Genomic DNA, 27349 nt, shown 5'->3' with positions numbered 1-27349 from the left:
TCGAGGAAACTCGACCTGAGCATCGATCCCGCACGAAATATAACAAATCAGCCGTTCAGTGTGAAAGTGACTCCGTTCTTCCCGTTAAGTTTTTAAAAAATGATGAATTATATCAATTTTATATCCATAAAATGACAAATCCGATAAAAAGTATCTTATAATACAAGAAAAATTTTTTTCATTTCCTTTAATAAAGTTGGTTAATAATTACATGGTGATAAATTGCAATCAACAAAATTCGTAAAAAGATTCTGATCCTGTTAAAAGTTGAGTTCAGTTTGATTTGAATTCAGATTGCATTCCGTTCAAAAAAGTGTTAGAAGGTCCAAGATGAATTACTTTAGAAGACACAAATTTCGTTTCCGTTTTCGAAGGGTGGCTTGCGCAGAGTTGGCGAACAGAGTTCCGATCGCGCGATCGTTCGAGGATGGCGGAACCCCGGTGTTCGGTCGAAGCGGGATTTTACAGCGGGGGAAACGATCGCGAGAAGAAATCGCGGAAGCGTGTGCCGCGAAGGGACAACAATGCGATGGAGCGGGAGAGAGACCAGAGGCTGATGACCGGAAAAGGGTGAACGAACGGAAATCCCAAGTAACTTCTCGGAGAAAGGGAGAGTGGAGAAAAGAGAAGCGTCGGAGCACGGAGGAGAAATAGCCACTGCAAGAATGCCGTGAGAATTCATCGTGGCTGTTCCGCTCTAACCGTGAAAACGTCGAGTACGTCGCCGGCGTGGTTTATACGAGACTCCCCCATTCTTTCCCCGAGAAAACAAATTTTCCTTATTTAATTCTGCACCCGCATTTTCTGTTCTGCCTTACGGAGTCAATCTAATAAGAGGATCGCTGAATTTCACCCGCTATGCTACGCAACCCCCCTGTTCTCACTATTTTACAATTTATTCTTCAGCAGACGAACGTCCATGTACGTACATACACTATCGCTCAAAAGTATGTCGACACTTATTCATTTCTTCAAGGGATTTAATCAAATTTCATGCGATCTGCTCTTTATAAAGTATTGGAGAATTTATCTGAGCAATATAATTTATTAATAGACCGCGAATTTTATGCATTTATAACAAAAATTATTATTTACTGCATAATTACACATTTCTCTAGCGATTGAACCTAAAATATATATTTGATTTTTCAATTATATTTGTATACTTTTACTTCAAGACATAACCAATTGTAGTTGTTCTGAAAAAATTCTTTTCAAAATCACTTTTTCACTGAAGTTACACAAGCCTCCCTTAAAATTCGTTTCTGCACATTTTCAGTGGTACGCATTCTTTAACTATTTACTATTTCAAATTTTATTTTATCCAGCTCTGTACACAATAAATATCGTCTAATAACAATCAAATAGTACACAAATTTCAACGAGAAGTGTCCACATACTTTTGAGCGGTAGTGTACATGGTCTCGTACATGAATCTGGTGAATAACACAAATACACTGGAAATCAACTGGTCTATTTTTCCCAAATTTCTGGATTCGCATCTTCCTCCAATATTAATCCTCTTCCGCTCTCTTCGCGGTTTCTCCAACAATTGCTGTTCTTCTGGCATCGGTACTCTTGCTTCAGAAGGTGCAGGGTGCGCCTTCTCATTTCTCGATTCGGTAGTCAAAAGCGCTAGATAAAAGATCAATCTAGACCGCTGTCACCCTCAAAAGTCCTATTTTTACGTTCACCAGGCGTAATTTGCATTGATGCGCGTCTGGACGCAGCGTATTTTGCGATCCATCTGATGAAGTTTGACGAATGGAGTGTAAGAGGACCCAGTCCCGTAAAATTTAGGAGATCCCACTTTACTTTTCCGACTGCTGTTTTTATCCTCTGCTTTCCAGCGATCTCTGCCTCTGATCCAGCTCTTGCTCTCGTTCTCTCGCTCGTTCCTCGGACTCTAGTCTCTTTCTATCTCGTCGATTCTCAAGAAGGATGCTTCTCCCTCGATCACCATCTTCATCTCTAGCGTTCTTTTTCCGATAGCGTGTTTTCCCTTCTTCGTCTCCTCTTATCCCTCGATCTCGATCCACCTATATCTCTTGTTTATTTCTCCGGCGATCCTCCTCCCTGTCCTTCGTAGCTTATTTCTCCGACTCTCCGGTGCCTCCGTCTCTTTCTGGCTGGTCGATCCTTCGACTCTCTGCGGTTGAAGGATGCCCCGGGGCCGTGAGAAACATTACCCGGTCGGTTTTCCTTCGACCAGCCACGAGAACCAGGCTAACCGCGAGCATCGTATCTTCTCCGGGCAATATTCCGCGTCCCTCGCCCCCGCGATTTTTTCCCTGGGCCCACGGAAACCGGCTCGCGATTCTGCCGGCCACGATCCCTGCTCTCCTCCGGATACACAATGGACCTGTTCTCGTCTTCCTGCCCCGCAGCTCTGCGCGGGTTCACGCTTCGTGCGAAAACCACTGTCCGCGCGCCCGGCAATCCAGCATTGTACGCTGCGCCGGCATGAATGAATTTTACGAGCGACTGCCCGCCGAGATCGGACCGACGATCCATGATCTCCCAACAGGTTCTTGACTCGGGCAAGACCGAGCCGAAGACACGGCCCCAGTCGTAATAGTAATAATAATCAGGCGGCCGACGTTTACGCCGACCCGCGTTTCTGAATAGATGGGTACCTGTTATCTTATTGAATGGATCCACCGGCGGAGGAACAAGGCTTGTACAGGCTGTTGCATAAATGCGGCACTTATTTTTTATAATGTAGAACCTCCCACTTTTCGGCTGTACCTGTCCATTCGTGGAAATAGATTTATGGAATGCTAATTATTTATTAAATGCGCGTGTTGCTCGGTTTACAGTCAGCCAGGTACTGTCTTCTGTTTGTTAACATGTCTTGGCAACAGCCATAGGTTATAGAGTGCGGATCCTTATGCATTTATCTTCTAACAATGTTCAAAAATGGTTAAAATATAAAATTCCACGGAATGTGGTACGATTTTTATTTATTTCAGAACTACGAAGACTACGAAAGCAACAGACACGTGGTTGCCTTATAAAAATGACTAGAATTAACTTATTTAGACTCTGCGCGGTTCTTATTATAATATGGGCTTTAATAAATATATTTGTTAAATCATTTCTTATGAAAAGCATCTTTACAATATTAACAGTAACGTATACGTAGCTATGACGACTGCGTAAAGTTTATGTGCGACTTGCGTGAGCGATTGCTCAAGACTAGCACAGGAAAGATGCCTGTTAAGCGATGTGAGATTTGTGGTGGAGGTGGTAGAACATACTGGGAAAAAAGTAAGGGTGAAAATGGTCCAGACGCTGTCTTAACCCGTGTGTAGGCAACCGAGTACCCATTTACTGTATTTCTTTCAACAATTTGTTAATGTTCCACTAAAAAATATTACAAATTTTCTATGAATGTCCATTCTTTACTTGCTAATATGACGAAGATAAAACTGTATGTTAATAATTTCCTTCGAACCGAAATAAAATTCTATTTTGGTTTCGTTATTATACAGCTATTGGAGAACAAACAGGCATACAATTTATATAAATATTCTCCTTTTGTAGGAAATTACGATCTACAAAAAAAGTTCTAGTCACTAAACCGTAAAACGAATCATAAGGCAAGGGGTTAATTTATAGTTTTATCATGAGAAACTGTGCAAACATGTTAAATACAGAAAGGTTTTAAATAACACATTTTGGTTGACTACAAAAGGGTTAAGTGGTAAGTTTTACAGCGCCGAAAAGTCGCAGAAAATGTCATACGGCTCTCTGAGCTTAATTTACTGCCTCTAGTCTGCTGGTGTTTGGCATTTGGTGTGAAATTGTAAAGATATTCTCGCGGGACTCGCCTCGCGAAAACGAACTAATACAATTTACTATCCGGAACATCTCGTTGAGAGAAAAAGGGAGAATGAGTAATCTAGTCATTCCGCTCGAGCGGAAATCGTGCAATCTTGAAAGAAGCGTGATGATGCGGCACCAGGCGCTTCGTCAGAGAAATATACACCTAGCTGTTTATTACTCATCGTGAGAACCGGTATTGGCGTGCCCATTCTGTGCGTCGCGACGCGCTATATATACATTTCGGCCCGTGGATTTATCGCGGTTATTGCGTGCCGGAATGCCTTATCGCGGACGCGGACGGCGACACAGAAAAGGGGGCCGCCTGATACCGCGCGCAGACGCCTAATCTCTTTCGCGTTTATAACCAGACAAGCTTGTCTCGGGGAAAAATAATATTTCCAAGCATTCCGCGACGCGCTCTAAATCTCACCTACCCGCGGAACACTCTGAATGAATCTCGAGGACATCTCTTGACACTTTCCACCCCCACCACCCTCTTCTTCACTGCAATTATCGGGGAACAGCCATCATTAAGTGAATTTCCATCCGGATGCACCGAGTGTTCACGGGGCTAAGTAACAAAGTCAATTAACTTGGAATGCCTGATTCAGTCGCGAGCAAATTGTTTACTTGGAAATTACGTGGCGTGGTCGTTCGTATAAAACACTGGTGCATTTTCTGAAGAAAATCTAAGGCGTAAAACAATTTTCATTGGAAGTTAACTATTTTAATTTAAATGCGGTGAGGGTTCTATATGTGTGTTGAACGCTCCCCTGAATCACTTTCGAAAAGAATTCTGTCAATAATTTCACGAATAAAGCGAACGCAAATAAACGTATTGGGATCCGACGTTTTGAGTTAATCAAAAATGACGTGATGTATAGCTTTAATTACGTATAAATCTGGATTACTGTGCAGCGAAAGTTTGTTGCTCCGTTTCCACACTTTTCCAAAGCTGAATAAACGCGTAGTCGACATTGAAAACGCATTCGGTGAAATCAAAAGCATGTAAAATTGCTTTGAAAATAAATAAAATTGCATCGAGCACGATAAAATTGCAACCCAATGAAACTGGATTAAATAGTGAAGATAATGAAAATAAACTGAACAGTGACTGCGACGAATAAGCGAGCATAGTTCATAAAAGCAAGTACTGCTGCGCCTTCGGTCAAAGATTCTGGGATGCGAGTAAATTCTACAGAGATGAGAACACAATGTTAACACCAAGCACATCGTCGCCATATTGGTTAGCTATTGTCGACGCCGCCATGTCGGATCCCAATAGGGTATCCTATCTTTTCGGGTCTGTATATCCGATAATTCGCGGGATAATTGATCGTGTTTCAGCAGGAGCATCCAGTATTGCATATCGTCTTTCCCAACGTGCTATCGATGCCTCGGATCGTGTCGGTCATAGAACAATCGAGAGACCCGGCGGCGCACGTACAGAGATTCGCCTCCCTGTCCTTCCTGCCCCCGCGCGCTCCCGCAGCGAAATAGCACACACGACCGGTATAGTTGGATCGGGGGTGGAGAACGGTTATGGTGGTAGAGTCTGTTCGTGGTATCAATATTTTACGGGGGAACGTTTCTCCATCGATCGCAGCTTCTCTGCATAATTAATCGCGCCTTCCGTTCCCTCCCACCATCCCCGCCTCCTCTCGCACCCCCTCGCTCCTTCGTCCTTTATTTTCTTCCCTCGCCACGCGCCACGGCGAATCTTACGAATCGAATCCGCGACGCCAGGTTAAATGGATTTCGATCGGATTTAGCGGCCCCCCAGAGAACCGAGGTTCTCCCAACGAAAGGGAACAGCGATGGCGGCCGGGCCCGTCGAAACTCTGAGAAAACCCGTTCAACTTAATTTACCGGTTGTCGTTATGAATTCATAAGTTATTGTATCGGGACACCCCGAGGAAACTCCGTGTTCGAGGAACCTCTTTGCTTGTCGTTCTCAGTCCTTTCATCGGGGATTTGGCGAAACGTGATAGAGCACGATTAATGGGAAAATGGACGCCCCCGAGAGGCAGTCCACCGACCGGAATTGATTAACGGACCACCGACCGACGACCACCGCGAACACGGAATCGGAAACTTAATGAGCAACCGTGGGACGGATTTAGTTTAGTCGGGTTTAATCGAAAGTTAACTGCTGAAAACTATGAAACCGCTTATATCCGGTGCGAGCGTGTTGATCTTCTGGGCGTCATTGAAAATTTAGGTCATCTTCCCGTCAAATTCCGGGAAAATTCTTTAAAAATTCCCTTGCACTAACAATCGAGTAGCAATTCAAATAATTTTTTCCGAACTTTTTGGGTGATCAAAAATACCACAAACTTAAATGCCCTGTAAATAATTGTTTGGCAAGGCAACAAGTGTAAGCCGATTGCGTTTTCGACGGTTCGAGCAATGCAGAAATTAAGTCAAGAGAAAATTGCGACGAGAGGGAGAGAGGAAGTGGTGTAGAGAGACCGTGGCGCCGAAAGAAAGCGCTGATCGAAGGGGATGTAGGAAGACGTCCCGCGAAAGCCGAAGTTCAATATTTAAAGTCGGATAACCCGGCGGAGGGGTCGCACAGACTTTAAAGGTCTTCCTGGTGGAGTAATGCTTCCAACAAGATGCAATGAATAAATTGGATTTTCGGGTTGGATCGGTCGAGGATTCGACGGTCCGGGAATTCGATCGATCAAACAACCCCGACAATTCCATTTTACAGCCGCAGCTTCACCCCCGTATCGTGGCTCCTCCCGAAACATCATATTTCGCTTGGAACAAACAGGATACGGGGAACAGAGTTAAAAAGCTTCTCTCCTGGGACTAGCGTTTCCAAGATTTCTTCATCGTTTTGGACGTCCGATGCTTTCGGGGATGTTTATGCGGAAGAGGAAATTTCGAAGAAATTAAAAATACCTCGCTACTGAATTTACATAAAACTGGTATCTCAGAAATTCTCAAGAATTTTTCCAAACAGTGTTTTTAGACATATACCGCTGACTTATTAACATTTTTTTATCGGTTATTTTACGTCGCACTTAATCCTGTTTGGATTTTTTCGCGACGGGACCTAAAGTTTTTATAAGGTGGTTTCCGAACCACTTGGGCACCACAGTTTAAATGGCACATGGAATATTTCCAGAGGTGACTTATTAACATTAAACATACCATCGGTCGAATGACCGGTTTCAGATTTTCTATTTTCAGAATTATTGAAACAATAAAGATGCTTTCGTGTGGTAAACTATTAAATAAATATATTTAATAGCGCAGATATTTAAAGCTAGTTAGGTTTAGCGTTAAAACGTTCGACATAAGAAGTACATTTTCATTTAGCTGCTGCCCCTAGAATGTCTTTGGAAAATTTTTATTTCGCATAAAGATCCAGTACATAATAACAGACAACGTTCGAGGTCGACAGGATTTCCGCAGCGACAGTGCACCCCCAGGTGTATTGTGGGAAACGGGGAGAGGGAAGAAGTGATCGAAGCGTTCTGCCGCGAGGATATAGAATTGTGCGTTTGTTAGCCAGCTGTTGTTTAAATATCCTAGGCGTTCCATGGACGTGCTGCGTAAAAAGGACAGGTACTCAAAAACGCGGGTCGAGGAGGAAAGATTCGAGGTCGAGTGGCATGCATAATGGGAGTCCCGGCCCGCCCGCGCTAGCGTCACGTTAGATTGCCACCTTTCGGGCCTAATTCAGGTGTTGCCGGCGAAAAGAGTACGCGAGACAGTTGTCGAGCGTACAACACGCGGGAAACTGTAATTACACGGCGGGAAAAACGTGGACAGAGCCAGCAGGTCCGGACACATCGCTCGCAGGGGGGTTGAAAGCACATCGAAGAGCCGGGACAGAGAGACGGTGAAAACGGACCAAACGCGGAGAGAGAGACAGAGAAAAACGGACAAAGAATGGCAAACTACTGTGGGACGACGCATCTGTCCAAGCATATTTGATATCCACCACCCTATTCCTCGACTACACCCCCCGCCAACCCCCCGATTCGCCAACCACCAACTATAGTGCTCTCACCCTCTAATAACCGCTCTAGCGGCGTTCGCGGTCGTTTTCCTTCTCTTTCTCTTTGCATCCACGATATATCCACCGGTCTCGGGGAGGAATTCGACTCGAGACCGGCAAGTTGAAAATATACCGCGTGCAGTTTTATTCGGGACGCGGGGCAGGACGACCGTAATTCTAGGAAAGTATCGTGTAATTGGCATGTAAGGGAAATGAGTCCGCAGGGCAAGCGAGGCTCCATCCTGTATTTCTTTCTTGAAGTTCGAGAGGCCGGCAATTGAAACAAATTAACCGACCCGCTTCGATTATTTCGGTGACACGGAACTGACTCTGGCGAAACGCGACCGAAAGCAAGAAATTCTGAGGACAGGTTTCCGGTCTGGAAAAATCAATTTGTTACATTTTTCACTTGCTTAATGTTCGAAGAATATGTAACTAAAAGGAAACTTCGGAATTTTTAGAATTAACAAAGTTGAATACATTCTCCTGGTGGGACAATTTCGATGAATCTTGTTCCAAATTAAAGAGTATACCTTTCTCAAGGCGATGAACCTCCGATCTCTCGTACAAATTTTATAATCTTTAAGGAATTGTGAAAAAATTGTTGTCCATCTTCGAACATGAACAACATGAGAAAATGTTTGCGAATGACCATTTCCTAATATTGTATTTTACGACTATTGAGTTTGTAAAGGTGCTTCCATCGGAAAATGATTTTATTGTTTCTCAGTTAGAATTCACTACCCTTTTAAAAATTGCAGTCTCCAAAAATCTTGTTGATATGAAATCCTCAAACAACATCAAACAACTGACAAATGGAATTAGGCCCCTTTCAAAATAAAAATTTGTATCATTCTATTAACCAGCTAATTTCCTTTGTACAAAGTCTTTGTGATTTTAAATATATCAGTTACAATTTTGCTTCAGAATCAAAAGATAACGTAGAAATGTGAATATTAAAATTACTAGCTTGATTTTTATCGAAAATGGACTTGGGCCACTTTCAAAATAAACGGCTCATATAACATGTTTATAATAAAGTTTTTTATTTTCGTCACGAAGCCCCATATAAATGTCGCACCGTGTCGATCGGCACAGATCCGCGGTAGACTAAACGGGTGGCGATCTATTATCGACGCCCGACCCGTAATTAGGAAGGTGCAGAGGACTACGTTGGGTCGAATTCTCGACTAAGTGTTCCGCGACGTGGATCGATCGATACAACCCCGAGTACGCGAGGATGTCGCGCGTAACGAGGCCGGTTTACGCGTTTACGGAATAATATCGCGGCCACAGCGTGCGCATCGCGATGGACTAATTACGCCGAGAGAAAAAAAAAACTGTATCGTTCCACTCGCTTGCACTATAGCCAGTGCCTTGTTCAATAATGTAGCAGACGCGAGGTTATTCCACCCTCGTTATAACAAAACCGGGCTACGATAAGCGCTGCGATAAGTTGTTCTCTACTATGCGAACGAAGCAGACGCCGCGACGTGCATCTCGCAAGAAGAGTGCACCGACCTTCTTCGTCTTTACAGACGTCGGTCATTATAGAATACATTATTGAATGTGTCAGAGTTTCAAGACGAAGTCCAGCAGGAGAAACATGTGTCAAGCTTCAACCCTCTGTCTGACTGGAAGAGTGGTTATGGGGTGAAATTGGGAAACATTAATGTTTCGCTTATCTTCATTATTTAGTCATGTGCGAAAATTCTGAAAAAAATTGATCAGACCTCGGACACCCGAATACTGGAATTCATTCGAATTTTTAGATTTGCTGTTCGGTATAAATTTTTTGTGTAAATTTTTTGCGTCACCTATCTAAATAAAAATCAAATGCTGATCGTTGGTAAGCGCATCACTTGAGAACGGCTGGACCGATTTGGCTAATTCTTTTTTTAAAATGTTCGTATAAGTCCGAACTAGGTTATAGGATAAGAAAAATTGGAAAAGTATCACGGAAAAATGAAAAATTCGGGAAAAACGTGCTTTTAGAATCGTATTTCAATACAACAAAAAAACGAACGTCGTAGCTTTTAATCAATATTTCAATAGAAATTTACATTATCGACGTCTGTTTGCATTATCGACACTATAAACATTCGCCAGTTAGTTAATTTAAATGCGTACCACTAACCCTCTCGCGAGCTCGCAAAGCGAGCGAGCTACAACAACCCTACTCTAGTTTTAAAATAATTATCCCAGAGGAAAAATTAAATTAACAATCAATTATATTCGGAGTTCATGTATTATTAACAGTCATCAAGCCAGCTGAGCCTAGTGAAAAGCGACAGAAGACGGAAAAAGAAAAAACACCACAATGTCAGGTTTCTTTGCAAGGGGACTCTTCTTCCACAGAATAGAATATCGTTTGTTTCCTTCTGTATTTTACCATTAAGCAGAGTTTAAATTTAAAAATCTATAATAAAATCTCATTTTTTATTTATGTGTTTAAACAATGTTTAAATTATTTTACAACCCCGTTAATGTAAGTATAATATCAATAGTTTTTTTTACATGAGAACGGATTAATCACTTTTACATTATTTCTTATGGGAAAGGTTGGCTTGGTATACGTCGTATTCGGTATAAGTCCAAACATCAGGAACGGATTAAGGTCTTACACCGAGGTGCCACTGTACTTGGGTAGAAAGGGCTGGTAAAACTTTGTTCGAGCCAGGTGCAAATTCGAAAGTACACTCAGCGTGATTTACATTGTATCTGTAGTGTCAAGAGGAGTTTAAAGACGAAGTCCAAGGTCGTCTCACTCGGGGCGAGCAATCGTGAACTCTTCAGCGTCGTCTTCATCGTCGAGACGACGTGTTTTATGGAGGCTTGAAGGCCGGAGCGCGTCGACGCGAGCTCGACGAGAATTAATCTCGTTTCCGTGGCGGAGTTTCACGCAACCGCGGTTCACAAAGGTGTGTAGGCAAAAAGAACGTCGGGTGGCGCGTGGGTGGCTAGCTGCAAGTGCAACGGAAGGTGCGGGTGCACGCGGCCTAGCCTGTACACAACTCGGCTGGATGACGTTGAAATGTTACGCAAAAATAAAAAGATCAGAAAAAAGAAGAAGGAAAAAGACAAGAACAAAAAAATACGCGTCAGGGACGCGTGCATTCGAATCCGTTGCGTTAGGTAATCCCTGCGCTCCGCGAGCGCCGATGAAAACGGCAACACGGCCGGCAAAGAATGTTCCGACGCGGCTTGGCGTTTCGTAATGGTAAAAAGTGAACAGCTGACACAGATACACACCGTTTGACTCGAACGCACCGATCTCTTGAGTAATTACGGACGATGACGCGAGTTCGATTTGCAAGCCGTTCAGAAATCGCGTCTCGTTCCGAGTCCTCCGGCGCACAGTGTGCCGGAACGCGACCATCCTAGCCAATCGAAAATGCAGCTGTTAACTCACAAGGGAGGTTACCCAACCGCAACACGCCGATTTTAATGAAATTTTTGAGAACGATATTTGATAAGTATTTTTTTACAGCTCCGAAAGGATTTATGTTCTCGTTGTTCTGTGGTTTACTTATTAATAACTCTTTCTGGAGAGATCGGAGGGAATAGTTGTGGTAAAAGAATGCCCGAGGCAAAGAGGAAAGATTGGAAGATAACAAGAAATAGCAAAGAGAGGACGGAGTACCTGCACGTCAAGGGATACAGTCAAGCGGAAATAGAAAAAGAAAGAAGGGAAGAAAAAGAAATTATGGAAAGTATCGAGACTCTGAAGGAGAGAGATAGAAAAACTCAGTAAAAAACTTAGTAAAAATGACTAATAGTCTTTTTGAATGTTAGTCATAGCAAAATAGTCATTAGTCAAAACTTTTTGATCAGTTAGTGACAACTAATTAATGTATGTTAATATTAATGTATGTTAATCGCACACTCGTGACTGATGACTGATCATCAACTACTAATTCACTAATAAGTAGACAGCGAATTTTATGCATTTATGAGAAAAACGGGTAGGTGTAATTTAAAACAGTAAAAACATTAGAAGAATTTAAAAATACTATTATATTATTTTCAACCTATTAACCTGTATTAACAAAGAAAATAAATCTCCATGTCACTTTAGTTTGTTGCAATTCAGGTAGAAAATGTTTATTTTGCATAAAGATCCGATTACTTAGAGCTGTGACTAATTATTTGCCAGTTAGTCATCACTAACTAATCAAAAAATTTTGTCTAATGACTATTTTGCTATGACTAACATTCAAAAAGACTATTAATCATTTTTAAATATTAGTTGATTATTGCCCAACTCTGTGGCAATACAGTAAAATAATGGCATCTAAGTTCTGTGATAGGTATAAATATATCTACGAAGCAAGGGTACCAAGGTAGCTAGAGGAGAAAGGAGAAGGAGACAGTCGAAGCCTGATGGCGAGAGTAAGATGTGGAAATATGGAAGAAGGGAATAAATATTGAAGAAAGAAGAAAGAGAGAATGTGCATGATATGCGAGAGACACTTGGGGAAACTAAAGCATCTGGCAGAAGACTGTGAAGGTGTAGAAAGAATAAATATAAGTATAGAAAAGATGGTACAAGATAAAAGAGTGGATGACACAGTAGACTGGCTCAGGAGTATCGAGAAAAAAGGAAAGAAATAATCAGAAGGAGAGAGGGAGAGGCAATATTACATGTAAGACATTAGGATAGATTAACATAGATTATGGACAATAAGAGGATATGGATGGATGAATGGTTGACATAGAAGAATTGTAACCAAGTTCAATTTCTTGGCCTCGAGGCCGAAATAAATAAATACTACTATGTACTAATAACTCTTTCGATCCCTGCAATAAACCCATTATTCCGAATAAAATTGTTGTTGGAAAACACGTTTCGGTCGTTGCGCTTGTAGAATCAGCCTCGTCGAGGCTTGGCCAGGAGTTCGAGAACTGGAGGAGCTACTCGGAGTGTTGTGAGTTATTTGGACACGATGCGAATGTTCGGGGCCAGAAGTGGATACGAAGGATGTGGGTGCGATTCGCCGTCGAGTGGCCGACTCGTGCAATTTCAGGTCATCTCGCACTTATATCGGCTTTAATTGAGGCGCTCGTTAACGGCCACGTCCTTGTTAAAATTTGAACCGTGCCCTCTCGCATTCTACACTGTTCCCGGCGCGGGTTCGTCGGATGGCTCCGGTGTTGTGTTCCGGTTCAGCAATTGGATCTTCTCGGGATTGGTTTCTCGTTCCATCGGGACGGTCAATTCACTCGGACGAAATTCGGGGACACTTCGGTAATGTTCCGCGAACTTCCTGTTTCACTTCCGAGTAATCTTACTTTCGAACTTCCTCGTTGTTCCATCGGGACTTGCTCGAAGCGGCTCCTAACTCAACCTCTAATCTTGGGACCAAGCAAAGAGCTCAATGTGCTTGCTCAGTGAGGAACTGGTCGTAAACGCTTTGGAAAACTCTTGTGTAAACAATTGGTTGTCGGACCGCAATCTTTCCGAGACTTGCAGCCCTTTAGGGTAGTGCTCGAGTCTTCGAAGCTCCAGAGCTCAGTCTTAAAGAGTTCTTCTATAGAAACATAGTCTTTAAGACTGAGCTCTGGAGCTTCGAAGACTCGAGCTTTATACAACACTACTTTAGGGTTCAAAATGATCACAAGGGCTGGTTCTATGTGAAAGAAACAAGTCGAAAATGTAGAATAAAATGGGGTACGAGTTACGGAAGGCGGCCCTCTAAAGGTTAAGCGTTAATTTTCAATAAATAAAGAAAGTCGTACATATTCTTGATATTTGTCGAGGATATCTGCGCTCGCCGCGTAGATACGCCCGAAGGAAGCCACAATACCGTGTGTCCCGTCGTGAAAGATAGAACCCTTCCTGAATTATTGAGGATGGCGTGCGACTCGCCGCTGTCCTCGCAGTACACAGCCTTTCCGTCTGGCTAGTCGTTTCCAGTAATGCCTTAATGTTACATCAAACGATCGGTTCCTTGCGAAATGAAACGAATCGAATCGAACGTACGCGCCAACCCCTGTTCCACCCCAACTTCTCCTCCTCCTTTTCGTTCCCTTTCACGAAATATACTCCCATCGTTGGCTGCTGTATACCTTTCGTCAGGTGTTTCTTATTTCATTTTTTCATTTTTTAACATCTGACGCGAAGTTTCCGTCTTTCCCTTCCGCCGAGTCATGCGGTGCTCAATTGTACTGCTGTAAGGAACATCTTTCGAAACGATCAATATCGAGAACACGTTCTGCACCATCGTACACTTCGGGAGGATATGACGCCATTTATTTTTGAATTGTGTAGCAGAAATTGGCAAATACGCATTTTTCATGTCGTCACTAGTTTTGGGATCCTGGTTGTCTCGGCTTAGTTTATTACTAAACGAAATTTAGAAAAAATTGCTACTGGTCGTAATTGCGAAGGAAAAGTAAAAATTTGTCAACTTGACGTATTCATTTTGTAATTATTAAGGGGGTAGACTCGTTTCTAGGATTGCAAGCGTGCGGGATGCGCCTTCTCGTTTCTTGATAATGCAAAGATGAGGGTTTTCGGTAGTCAAAAACGTTAGATAAAAGCAGAGTACGGCAATAATCAACTAATATTTAAAAATGACTAATAACTCTGGATAAAAGATCAATCTAATCGACCCCAAATTTCCTGTTTTTACGTTTACGAGGCGTAATTTGCATTATTCAGAAGCATAATGCTGCGACAGTATTATTTTACGGTTTATGAAAATTTCTGATTATAAAATTCGACAGAATTTAATACAATTTTTATTTTTTTGAGATCTTTTTACCTTTTATTCTTTTATCTAGCGCTTCTGACTAGTGAAACCCCATCTTCGCACCCTTGCAATCCTGGAAACAAGAATCTACCTCCTTAAGGAGAGAAAGAACTTTTGAGTTGCAAGTAAAAATTTATTTACAAAACAGCGATGAATTAGAAACGACTTCGCGTACAGTCGATTAGCAATTTGCGAGTTCGATAGAATCGAACGCGCGAGGAGCCTCGCGCCGATCCTAACTGTCTGTTTACACTTTCGCCTTTTTTGCACCTGTTTCGTCGACTACCGGTGATCAACGACGCCAGGTGTTACCAAATTGCGACTTATTGCGCGACGGGACAGAAAGGGAAAGGAGAATTAGCTCGGCGATCCATGCGCGGAACACGCGAGTGGAAGAATATCGCGAGAACGAGATCGCGTTCCGTTGGAGAGGCGTTACCCCGGAAAATGCGCGACAAAGTGGCGAGGAAAATCGAAATCCATGCAGGGTGGCAAAGCCGAGGGATGTTCGGTCGCGGTTGGATCGATAGCACGGGGCCGGGGGATGACGGAATTATTGCCAAGTCAGGATACTTGTGACGGGATACGCGACGCCGCTCGGTATTCGAGTGAGATCGACGCGATCCGAAAAGTGCCGCGGAACAGCTTAAAAGGCAGACTCCAGTGAAATGGCTGACCTAAATTCTGGTCACGTGTACGGGTTACTGTTGGCTCTCCCGCTGGATTCTACCAGCTTTTAAACGACGCTAACAATGGTTGCGACAATACTTCTGTATTGTCAGCGGCGGGTTCAACACGATCGGACAACTTCCGACATGCATTTCGAATTCGGAAGAAGTTTGCTCGTCTTCTGCAGAAGAACGCAGAGAGCACACAAAAATAAATTAAATTCTTGCATAGGAATTTTTCTAGATTTGTTGAGAAATGCTTACTTACTAGAAAATACGTCGGAAATGTAATTTAAGAAAACACATCCAGTTCTCTTTTCTAATAGTAAAAGGTACATTTTCATCTTGGAGACCTGAATACAAAAAAACCATGCTTGTAATGCTCAATAAAATACCCTTGAGGTTCCAAAAAATGATCGAATTGTTCTCTGCAACGAGTTTGTAAAAATTGATAAAAAGAAGGATAAGCCGATTTCTTCCCTCGAGGACAAGACAGAGGTGAAAGGACAGATTGCTACGAAGCAGCGGGATTGATAAGAAGTCGGGGGCAGGACATTCGGAATCGCGTCGGGGACCGCAAACCGACAACGGAATTGCTTTAACGACATTAATGCGTTGTTTTTTAAGGGATGCTGTGCACAATGAAGGGAGGTTTAAACAGCCGCCGGGGAATTTTTGTATAGAAGCCGCGGCAATGCAGACTCGGCCCCGCCGAGTTATTTACCCGCTCGAGACAACTAAATTACGAGAGGGTGAACCAACCCCTGGCGGGGCTTGTATACTTGCCTGGTAAATTAACTGCAAAGCCGCTTCAATTACGAAACTTTCTTATCCCCGTGGCGGCTCCCTGACAAAAAACGAGAAATCCACTTAACGATCCGCGAGCCGTGTGTATCTATTACAGATCTATTAATCTAAACTATATTTTGAATAATGGTGTAGCAATTTTTAGTGGAGACCGAGTCACCGCTCAAGCGATAAGGATTAACCTTTTGCACTCCGAATTATTTTTCAATTTTCCTGCCGACAACTCCTTATTATTTTAAGAGTTTCATTTGAAATTTACTTCAAAGGACAGTTCTTTGACTGCTACTTATATTAAATTACACGAATTGAGATCCGGACATTATCGGATTTTATTACCGAATTATCTTCTGTCGAAAATTCTGCATTTTCCCAAAGCACAAGTCCTTAAAAATACGAAAGGATTTGTTTAAATTCGTAAGAATAACGAAGTGGGGGATGTTTGAAGAATTCGACCCTTCCAGTATTTCTGGTATCTGTTAGTCAGCTTTACGATCGACACCGCGAATTGTTGCAATTTTTCACCGATTCGAAAAAATGTCTAGGACATTACGAAACCGCTTCTCGCCGGTCGCGAGCCAACTTTATCTTCTGTCGAAGTAAGGAAACTTCACAGCGCGAACTCGCGCGTGAGAATTCTTTTTACGAGCGGCGATGGTACACGGTTCCATTTCCGCCGAGTATGAAAATGCGGATCGTCGGCATGGTCCCCCATTCACGGCGAAACTAAAGTGGTCAGTGTGCCAAGATCATACGTAATGACTAGAATTAACATTTCAAAGAGGATCTGGCACCGCTCGAGAACCACCGAGACGAGAAAGAGAGAGAGGGAGAGAGGTACGGAGAACCAGACCATTATGAATCGAATACTTTCATTCACGGTTCCGCTCGAAATTCCCGCAGCGCGACGTCTTGTCCTGGCTCGCGTCTTTGAATACCGGTTCCAAGGGTTCGTTAGAACGACAAGTCTCGAAAATCAACGTCGTCTACACGCTTCGAGTACCGCGAAGAATTCCGAGTCGGGTAGACCGCGCCGTGCAGCATCGTCCATTTTGTAGGCGGAGGGAAAACATTGTCGAATGGTTTATTTAAAACTCACTAATTATCGCGTTGTCGTTCTCTTCCAAAAGAGAAGGACGTAAATGTCCATAATCTTCTCACAATTTCTCAATCTCTTGTTTCCAACATCGATTCAAATAGTATATGTATGTATTTAATTCTACATTCAAATATTATTGTATAACAACTACATCTGATAAAAATAAAACAATAAAATCAAGCTGGAAGCTTGTATTCTTTAATTACCATTTTGTTGAATAACCATCCCACAATTTCTCAATCTCTTTTTTCGAACATTTATTCAAACAGTGTATATACATATTTAATTTTACATTCAAACATTATTGTATAACAGCTACATCTGATAAAAATAAACCAATAAAATCAATCTGGAAGCTTGTATTCTTTAATTACCATTTTGTTGAAGATAAGTAAGTGTCTGGTGATTTATGGACGGAAGTGTGCTAAGATTATGAATGAATTTTTAATGACTGTTTCTCAGTTTTAAGGTTAAGTAATCTGCCGCTGTTTCAGGACTTGAAGTGCTCTTTTCAGAATGGGACTTGTTTGTCGCAAAGAAAGCTCGGTGTCCTTAATATGAGCCTTAATATGAAGTAACTTTCTTAGTAACGCGAGAACATGAATGTCGAGAGTCTAAGAGGGCTTTGCTTGTTGTTTAAAAACTTCAGAGCCGATTTGCTCGAATCGATTGCTCGAATCGATTCCTCGAAGGGGCAAGTAACGCGAGACTTGTGACTACCGGAAACTTTGGAAATTGAAATGTGCACTGTTATCAGCTCGCCGATCGAGAAACTCTTCCCGTTGATCTCCGTGCGACCTCGGCACCGCAGATCGCGCCTTCGCGTTTCGTAAGACCGATCGCGAGGAATGTGGGCGGCGAGTGTCACGTCGCGGCGCAGCGCTCGCAGGTGCAGCGCTCGTACACGAGGGCAGCTGCTAGTGTCCCCGTTTCGCAATCGTTTCTCCATCTTCGACGACCTTGAACCTGCCATTGCGCGGCCTTGTGTCAACCCAGCCGACGAATCCTCTCGCTCTGTCCCAGCCACAAAACCTTTCGCTTTAACTTTCGACTGTGCTCCTGCGCGCCCACGTGACCTTACCGCGCCGACATAAAGGTAAGGACATGTGCGCGTCTGATCCGGTCCGGTACGTGCGAATGCTCACGACCCACACCTCACGGCGGATTTGCATTTCGCGAACGCCGTGTGAATCTCGCATTCTTCAAAAGTCCATTCACTGCTGCATCCCGATTTCCCTTTCCGCTCGGAAAAATTCTTTCTCGCGCCCTTCTCCGTCTCGGAACTACGGTCGCGCGGAGCTTCGTCCGAGAATCCATCGAAGATCAGTGTATACACTAATGCTCTTCCATGAATGACGTGTTTAAAATAATTTATTTTATTTTAATTTAATAATATTTTTGATCATTTTTATGTCGGTACACATGATAGTGCTTGAGCCAGGAAAAATAGTTTCCATCTGAAATAATGCCCCACCTGATAAAAGACACAATGTTTTTTAAACAATCCGGTCACTGTATATATTTTATCTTTCGTTCCAAAATTACAAAGCGCAGGGATCTCCTTCCGAACAATGAAAGTAAATATATTTGACAGAAACAGGGAGAGTATTACTTACGTAATATGAAACGCGAAAGTTTGCGTAAAGATGAAGAAAAAAGAACGGCGATTGACTAAGCCGAAGTCAAGGAGGCGGCTGGCCGCTAACGAGAGATTGGTAGATCGTACACTCGCGTAATCGAATGTCTCGAAGGCTCGCGAGAGGATCGAGATATCGTGCGTGACGAATGAGAGCGCGAGATCGAGCCGCACGGCGCGGATCAAGATAGATCGCGGAACGCGTGCCGATTATTCAAGGCTGTTCTTTTTCAGTCCATTCATCGGCTCGGTAAACACGACCAGACAGTCATTACTGTCGGAAACCTTTAATTGGAGCGGGTCGACGAAAAGCGAGGAAAACGAGGGGAAAGCGCGACCCGCGTATTTGCGGCGCCCCGTTGCAGTTTCTTGCGACTATCCACGGATAAAAGCTCTCTCGCGCGCCTCTCCACTAATTAGCGTTAATTACTCGCATCGGATAAGACCTGTCGCATTGAATCGGTCCGATTGCCTGTTACGACCGTTTCATTGTTTCCTCTTCATCCCCTCCATCCTCCGACCACCACCTTCTTCCCATCCCGTTTTGTTCCCGTATTGATCATTAATAGATTGCGGATATTTATGCGAATACACATTTTTCATATCGCAAATGTTTCGCATATTTTACAATCTATTAGTTTGGAGAAAGTTCTGTCGTATTTTAACACTTGGATGAACCTAGAAAAATATAATATATTTTTGTAACCATATCATGGTTAATATTATTCAATGATACAAATTTTTCCATCATTTGTAACAACTTGCCTGTTCCAGTTTACAAACAAAATTACCTCCTTATTTAAAATACGACAGAACGTTCCCAAAATTTATTGATCCTGAATTACGATAAACGGAAAATGGTGGAATTACAGGATCTAAGTAACAGCACGGACCCGAGCTCTTAGGCTAAGGTATCTACTGTATAAAGAGAATGTGTAAATAGCAGTGTTTCGTACCGATGTTCCATTGATTAAAACCTACCGACATACAGAAACAATCAACTTTGTGGGAGGCGGGAGACCTGTCCAACTTTAGTCAGACAATACCGAAAACACAATCCCGAGGACAGAAACCGCCGCGGTTCTCCATCATGCTTCTCCGCCGACTACGTGTTTCCTATTTCGTTTAAACTTTTCGGGAAATCGGCGAACCGTGTTTCGATCTCCTTTTCGCTTTTATTTCCGGTGGGAACGAACACGACACCGCGCGCGCCGCGAGCAACAAAAAAATCCACGTTAACTTCTGGAATTACTGCACGGTCAAACAATGTGGGCAGGTCCGCAGTTGGAAATCGGAATGATAAAAATAATTACAAGCAAAGAGAAACAGTTGAAATGAATTATGCTATATTACCAGTTTCCCTGCGCGAATACTTTTTCGTGTTTCTGCATTTAACTCGTTTGTTGATGGTAATTCGGATTTTTGGAATTATTTCGAAATCAATAAAAAGAAAAAGAAGAATCGAATTGTCCTATTTTATCAGTTTCACTGTGGGAATGTTTCTTCCATCATTTTTTAGCGGTAGTCTAGATACGTGTTTCTGTATTAAACTGATTTGCTGATCGGAATTCCGATTTGTGGAATTATTTCGAAATCAATAAGGGCGTGTACGTGCAACGAGGGTGTGTTTCGGAGGAAAAAGAAGAATTGAATTGTCCTATTTTATCAGTTTTACTGTGGGAATGTTTCTTCCATCATTTTTTAGCGGTGGTCTAGATACGTGTTTCGGTACTGAACTGATTTGATGATCGTAATTCGGGGTTTGGAATGATTTCGAAAGCAACAAGGGTGCATTTCGTGGGAACAAGTGTGCTTAGAGAGATTGGTGGATGGAATCATCGATGGGAAACGACGTTAATGAACACATACGTCTGTCGGCGGTTGCGGAGGCACCGGCACGTAATCAGAATTGGCCGCAGCCTAACCAGTCGCGAGGGTTCTTATTCATTACGCTTGCGTTTATCTCGCGGAAACGATGAATGCCGTTTTGTACAGGATCCCTGCTAATGACGCAGTGATTTAGAGTGAAAAGAGAACCGTCCAGCAACCAGACACGGTGTACTATAAAAAGGGGGACGCGAAGCTTTACACGATGATTCGAAACAAGCCGCGCGTGCCCCGCCGAATATGTGAACACTGAATGATCTCACCGTTGAAAGATGATTTTGAAACGAGGCCGAGACTCGCTGCGAAATGATTAAACGCTGGACAAATTGTAGTAATTGCCAGTCTGTGACATGTTAATGATCTCGCTATTACTATTACACAGAATAGTAGCCCTACACGATCTATGTCGGGACACGGAACCGAGGATTACATCAAGAGTTTACTGTACTCGGGAATGTTGTTTTTCCTACTCGTTCTTGCGATCTGTGTTATTGCTACGGAGGAACATTCTTCGTTTCCACTTTCCCGTATTTTAATCGATACACGTAATAAAGAACGCATCGTTCTTTGCAGCAGACAGCGGAAAAAGTTGTCCTGGACGAACGCCAGATCAACAAATCACGACTTCTATTCCTGTCCCGAAATCGACTGGGAAAAACTGTGTGTATCTGCCATGGCGCGGCTCTCGGTCTTGTCCGCGAGCACTCCAGCTTCCTCGAAACCAGAAATAATACGCGAACCAACTCTGCCATTCCCGAATGAATTGTTAAAATAATACTGGATCTTGATATTCAAAATACTGCGGGGATCTTACTTAGCTAAATGAGAAATTTAAAATTGAAATTACTCTGTACGAGTATTCTTCAATTGTTGACAATATTCATCTAATCCGGAGCACCGTCGCCGCACGATTATCCCCAGACATTTGCAATTCGCGCTGCACCGCTACGTGTCGTAAACACGTGCGAACGAGTTCTTGCGGCGTTTTTACGGGCCTCGGTACTCCTCGCTGGCAGATTATACGGTTGTTAATTAATTTTCTTCCCCGGGGGCGCAATAAACTCACGCACGCATTCGAAACGAGCCGTTGCTCGCGGGCAACTACACCTTGAGTCTGAATCTACTTTTTGTTTCTATCGCTCGGCATCGGTTCGATTAGTTATCGTTTTTCGACTGGCGAATGCCGACTGTAAGGGGCCGTTAACAATCGCCGTGCTTTTACTCAAAACAATTCTCTTATTGCTATGTATCTAAGAAATTTGCTAAAAAATGTATACCCCCCTCAAAAATCATGCAATCTGTTGAATATTTTCGCTTTTCTGAACATTTTTTATGCAGTGTAAATTACATTTCAAATAACATCGTAGAAAACTAGAAACTCCACGAAAGATCGAAGAAGATCAAAGAACAAAATGTCATGAAACTTGTAACAAATGGTAAAAAATTGGCTTTCATTTTCCCTCGAGGAAACGAAATGATTTCCCGAATTAATAGTTTATACTGGATCAGAGAACATGTTTGAATAATAATTGAAAAGTATACGAAGCAGAGGAGACGCGTCGGAGTGTTAAATGATGCCAGGTTCCAAAGAGAGATCAGAGATCAGGCACCTGCGTGTCCAGCTAGGATTTCGAGGCAGCCGGCGGGGATGTTCTGTTGCGAGCTGTCTGTTAAAAAACTGTCCCCCGGAGGTTCGGTACGCAGAAGCAATTCCCGCGAGGTTTAAAAATGTCGGGACTCGCTGGGAGCCTGGCACGAGCGGGCAATTTGCAAGAGAGAAGGGTTTCAATGGTCGTTTACGCGGGGCGACGTGCTCACGCTGGATTCACGATTACTCGCCAGCGGTAGACCTAGATCAAGAGCTCGCGACACCGGCAATCGCTGCATTCCATCGTTGTAAAAGTACACGGTTCGTTCCAAGGACTACGGGTCCGCGAGGGGCGAAGAGGCGGCGAGAGATTCGAAAAGGGAAACTCTCGGCAGAGGGACGACCGAGCGGCTCCTCAAGAGGAATTCGCTGTCGCAATTTTCTTGAGCAACTCGCCGGTACTCCCGCTGCGACCAACTGAATATTCACGGGCAAGCAAGCACGTTGCGTTTTTTCGGATCTGATTTTTTCGCGACGCCAGAGGGGGTTGTGATTTATGGCTGGACTAGCGCTGGTCTAACTGCGACTGCATACAATGCCAGGCAGCATGCGAAATTGCTGTTCGATGCAGAAATAATTGCGGTTTTAACCCCGTAATACGATCTTAAAATTAATAAGTAATTTTAACACTTTACCTACCGGAAGCCTATTAATAGGCTTTTCAATTCTGCTGTACCAAAAGAAAGCATAGAAATTTTCTTTTACATTGCAATCTTAAATGAAACTATTAGATGACGTTATTGAGGGTGACTTGTTAGTTCACAATGAAAATTGCTGTTGCTATTGAAGGTTCCATTAAAAAGTGTTTAGTCATGTGCCACAGATTTTTTAAAATTATGCAATAATCACCGATCGGTAATGTGTTAATATATTTAATGCCAAAAAGGAGTAAACGACCGGTTTTATATGTTACGTCCCGCAATTATTGAAATTGATTTGATAAATATCTTTCAAAATCGAAATAAACAGAGCCTTGTCATTTTTAGTAAGCTAAAACATTTTAATCGCTTTTAAACCGATTTTTGTTCAAGTGCTCCGTAACGACGATCCTGCGAGCACCGAAGTTATTCTCGAAGCGAACCCGATCCTCTTCGATCCCATCGGATCACCGGAAGCGAAAAAGATCATCAGAATAATGCAATTAATTATAGTTGTGGCCGGTCCGCAAACTCGCCACAGTAATAATGTTTTATGCAAGCCGCGTTGCTAAATAGTTGAAATTAAACTGGGAACTTGCGTGGTTAATGGAGCGGGAAACATCGGCCGGAGTTTAGTGACATCATCTTGGTCGACGATGTCGTGAAAGCTACCCGTACCGTTGCTTTAATCCTCGGGCGACGATGCTTCAACCCTCGGACGGATGTTCCGGGGTGGGTCTATTTTCACAGAGCTTTTCAAAAAATTTTATCTGCCCCGCTTATGCCGGCTAACTTTTGTTCCGAGTTGTTTACACGGGCTTCAAAATGTTAGGAGCGTCCTTCTTGAGAGAAATACTCTTCCAGATAGAAGCTGGGGTTTGAATGGGGTTGTAAATGGAGGCAAGCAATCATAATTCATGCGAGATAGCAGCACGCGCAACTGGCTCCAATAATTGTAGTGTATTTATCAGCTACATTTAAATTGTTGTAGCATTTTAATCGTCATTTCAATTTTATTTTCACTTTGGAAAGTTCATCCCTGATTAGGTTGATGTGTCAATTAATATGTCAATTTATGCAAGTGGCTCTAATTAATAAATAATAAAAGAGGCTCCAATTATTGTAGTGTGTTTGTCGATTCCATTTAAATTGTTATTTCAATTTTATTTTCACTTTGCAAAATTCATCCCTGAAGAGGTTGATGTATCAATTCATATAAGTGGCTCTAATAATTGTAGCGTATTTATCAGCTTCATTTAAATTGTTATTGCATTTTAATTGTCATTCTAGTGAATTCCTAATTTTCATCTGAAACGTGAAAATAAAATTTCAACGCATGATTAAAATATTATTGATTCTTCCGTAGGTTCTATATCCGAATTTTCTTTTTATTCTTGCGAGATTCTGTAATGATCTACAGTTAGGAGCAAAACTGATCACACATTTTAAATCAGAATAGTTTTTTTATGAATTGCTCAAACGACTTCAATTTCTCTATAAGGCTAGAAGAATTAGTTTAGTAAATGACGTCTAACAAGTCAAGTAAAGTCAAATAAGTCTAGTAAAAATTGATTTTTACTACTTTTTTTGGTCAACTTGTGTAAACTATATACGCTCCGAAAATTTCATTGAAATTGGTTAATTGGTTTACGAGTTATAAACGGTCAAAAGTGGCAAACAGGCCGAAAATTTAAAAAAATGGCAAGTTTTACCACTTTTGATCGTTTATAACTCGTAAACCAGTTTCAATGAAATTTTCAGAACGTATATAAATTATACGAGTTGACCAAACACATATTTTAAATTTTCGTTATTGGTCCATGTAAAAAAACGTAAAAATCAATTTTTTTACTATTGTTTCTCACAATTCCGATCAAATGCATTTTTTCAACATATTTCTTAGACGACATTTACTAAACTAATTCTTCTAGCCATACAGAGAAATCGAAGTCGTTTATTCTCGTAACTGTACTTGGTCAAATGATCTGATGCAGTGATGAGCAACCAGAACCTCATATACAGAGTAATACTAATTTTAAAATGTCTTCTGTATTTTCTTGTCAGAGAGACTGCGGTACGACGTTCATATTTGCTGAAATCCGTCGGAAATCTCGGCCACGAGTCCGACGCGAGGGCAATAATACACGAGACGAGGGGTTAATTTCTGGTCGGAGCAGGTCCGAATCTTTACGAGAGAGCTGATGTTAATCATGCGAGCCCGGGTTCGTCTACGTGAGAACGATGAGAAGACGGATAGGAGCTTTTTCCAGCGAAGCGCCGTGCGACTCTCAAGTTCACATATAACCGATCCCGCGACCGGTTGTTATGAAATTCGTGTTACCTAAAGCCTGCCTAAATTTCGTTCTGTCGGGAACCGTTTTTACGCAACGTCCGAATACCACTCGATCGATCACGGGCCGATATGGCAAACAGGAAAAATAGACACCTGTTAGAATTGCGCGATCACGCTTCTTTTCTCGATTACACACCTCTTCCCGGTGTTGCGAAACAACGGGGCGCCCGTAAACAAATTGCTCGATCGACGGAATGGCATTCGCCGGTCGAGAGAAATTCACCCGAACGCCTGGGAAACTCTCACGGTTTTGTCAAACCCGCGGGAAAAATAATATAATCACCGGATTGTCAGAGTAGAATGATAGCTGGAAATGAATCCAGCTGGGATCGAGCCTCGTAATAAACGCAGTTAGACTGAAACCGAGGTCTCCCGTGTTTACCGCGCGCGTTCTCCGACGTTTCGCAACTGATCCGAGGGAGGAAATAGAGAAACCCACCGTTTCGAATCGAGATTTGCTTACTGCGCTCGCATATATGATCGTGTAACACCAAAGCACTTTCTAATGAAACCTCATCTTCGTCTGTGCTAATTATCTTGGCTGCGGGAGCTTGCGCTTCCACATACCTTATTTAATATTACCAAGCAAAGTAGGGTTGCCATTGAAACTTCTCGTTTCATCCGATCCATAAAATCATCGTATCAATTTAGAAATCTGTTCGAATTTTCTGCTCAGATTGAGTAGCCTCTTCTCAATACTATTATTTCGATATCAAAGGGAATCCGCTCCTATCGAAGTGAATTAAATCGAGTTCGCGAACAGCGTCGCCCTTGCGCGACCACTCTACCATGTAATACTCGAACAAAAGTCTATCTCGATCTACCATATATCGCGGGCGCAATGAACTGTGCATAAACCCGTGAGCCAACAACAAATTCTTCGAGTAAAAATCATTCCGCTGCGAACCGGGTAATAATTACCTGCTCGCTGAACGTTACAGGGTGTACTCGTTCAATCTTGCAAGCTCTGTGTCATAGAAGATGGAGCCTGATGTAACCTGATCCATTTTGTAGGAAATAATTTCTCACTGAAATCACGCTTGCACAAGATTTTCGAGTTCAAGTTCATTTCAAATTTAATTCATTTAAAAAGTCAAGATCTTTGCTTTTTGTACGTAAAACGCACTTTTTTCAGATTTAACCCTTTGGACTCGAAGCCATTTTGATTCAAAAATGAAGACATTTCTTTCTTTGCGCACATCAAATTGAACCTGTTTTCTCATACAACAGCTGAGCTTTATACAATTTATAGGATACAGACAAATCTAGTAATATTAAAACTGTTTTGAATGATGTATGGCAATTTTTACACCCTGTACGTGAAAATCGCTGTTACGTAGAATTCCCGGAGTGTTTGCCGACCAATTCGTCTCGCAGACTCGTTGCAAAACTCGCGAAAAAATTGCGTTCCCAGAAGACCTCTTGGGAACGAGCGCCTGAACGAAAAGCACGGAGGCGCTTCGATGCCTTATCAGGAAAACTAGCCAGCGGTTTCCCGTTTCGGTCGCAGACGTTTTCAGATCTGTGTCGTTTACACATCGCGGCGAGTTTCACTTTGCCTAGCCGGAGGAGTGTTTTCCTCGAACGGAACCACCGCGTGGAACCTAACTGGAACGCCACGAAAGTCAGCGAATCGATGACACATTTCCGCACACGGGTCTCGCAGACCCGGGAAAATTCTGTGTCACCCATCGACTGCGTTTCGTTACGTAATCGAACGATAACCGGACGGACGGCCATCAATCCACGTGACCTATCGATCCATTCTCCGAATTTACAAGCTGATCGTGTACAGGAGATTTCGTTTTTTCGTACCCTCTAGATCGAGATTAAGGGTTGAACTCGGTCCAACGCCACTTTTTACCCTCTTATCCGGCTGCGATCTTACCAAATGCGATTAACCTAATACTTTAGATACGATTTTTCATTTCTCTACAATTACTAGACAGCGGATTTTTATGCATTCATGGCAAAAATGAGTAGGTGTAATTTAAGACGGTAAGAATTTAAACATACTG

At 42.6% G+C, this 27349-nt stretch overlaps 1 protein-coding gene across 1 annotated transcript in view; it reads right to left on the bottom strand.

Moving 5' to 3' along the window:
* The window catches only part of Hnrnp-k (Heterogeneous nuclear ribonucleoprotein K), a 137990-nt gene that overhangs the window by 101051 nt on the left and 9590 nt on the right, over positions 1–27349 (bottom strand). The gene's annotated exons all lie outside the window — the stretch shown is intronic.

The sequence above is a fragment of the Lasioglossum baleicum genome, chromosome 10 (assembly GCF_051020765.1).
Source record: "Lasioglossum baleicum chromosome 10, iyLasBale1, whole genome shotgun sequence".
Classification (NCBI taxonomy): Eukaryota; Metazoa; Arthropoda; class Insecta; order Hymenoptera; family Halictidae; genus Lasioglossum; species Lasioglossum baleicum.
This window is presented reverse-complemented; position numbering and strand designations above follow the sequence as displayed.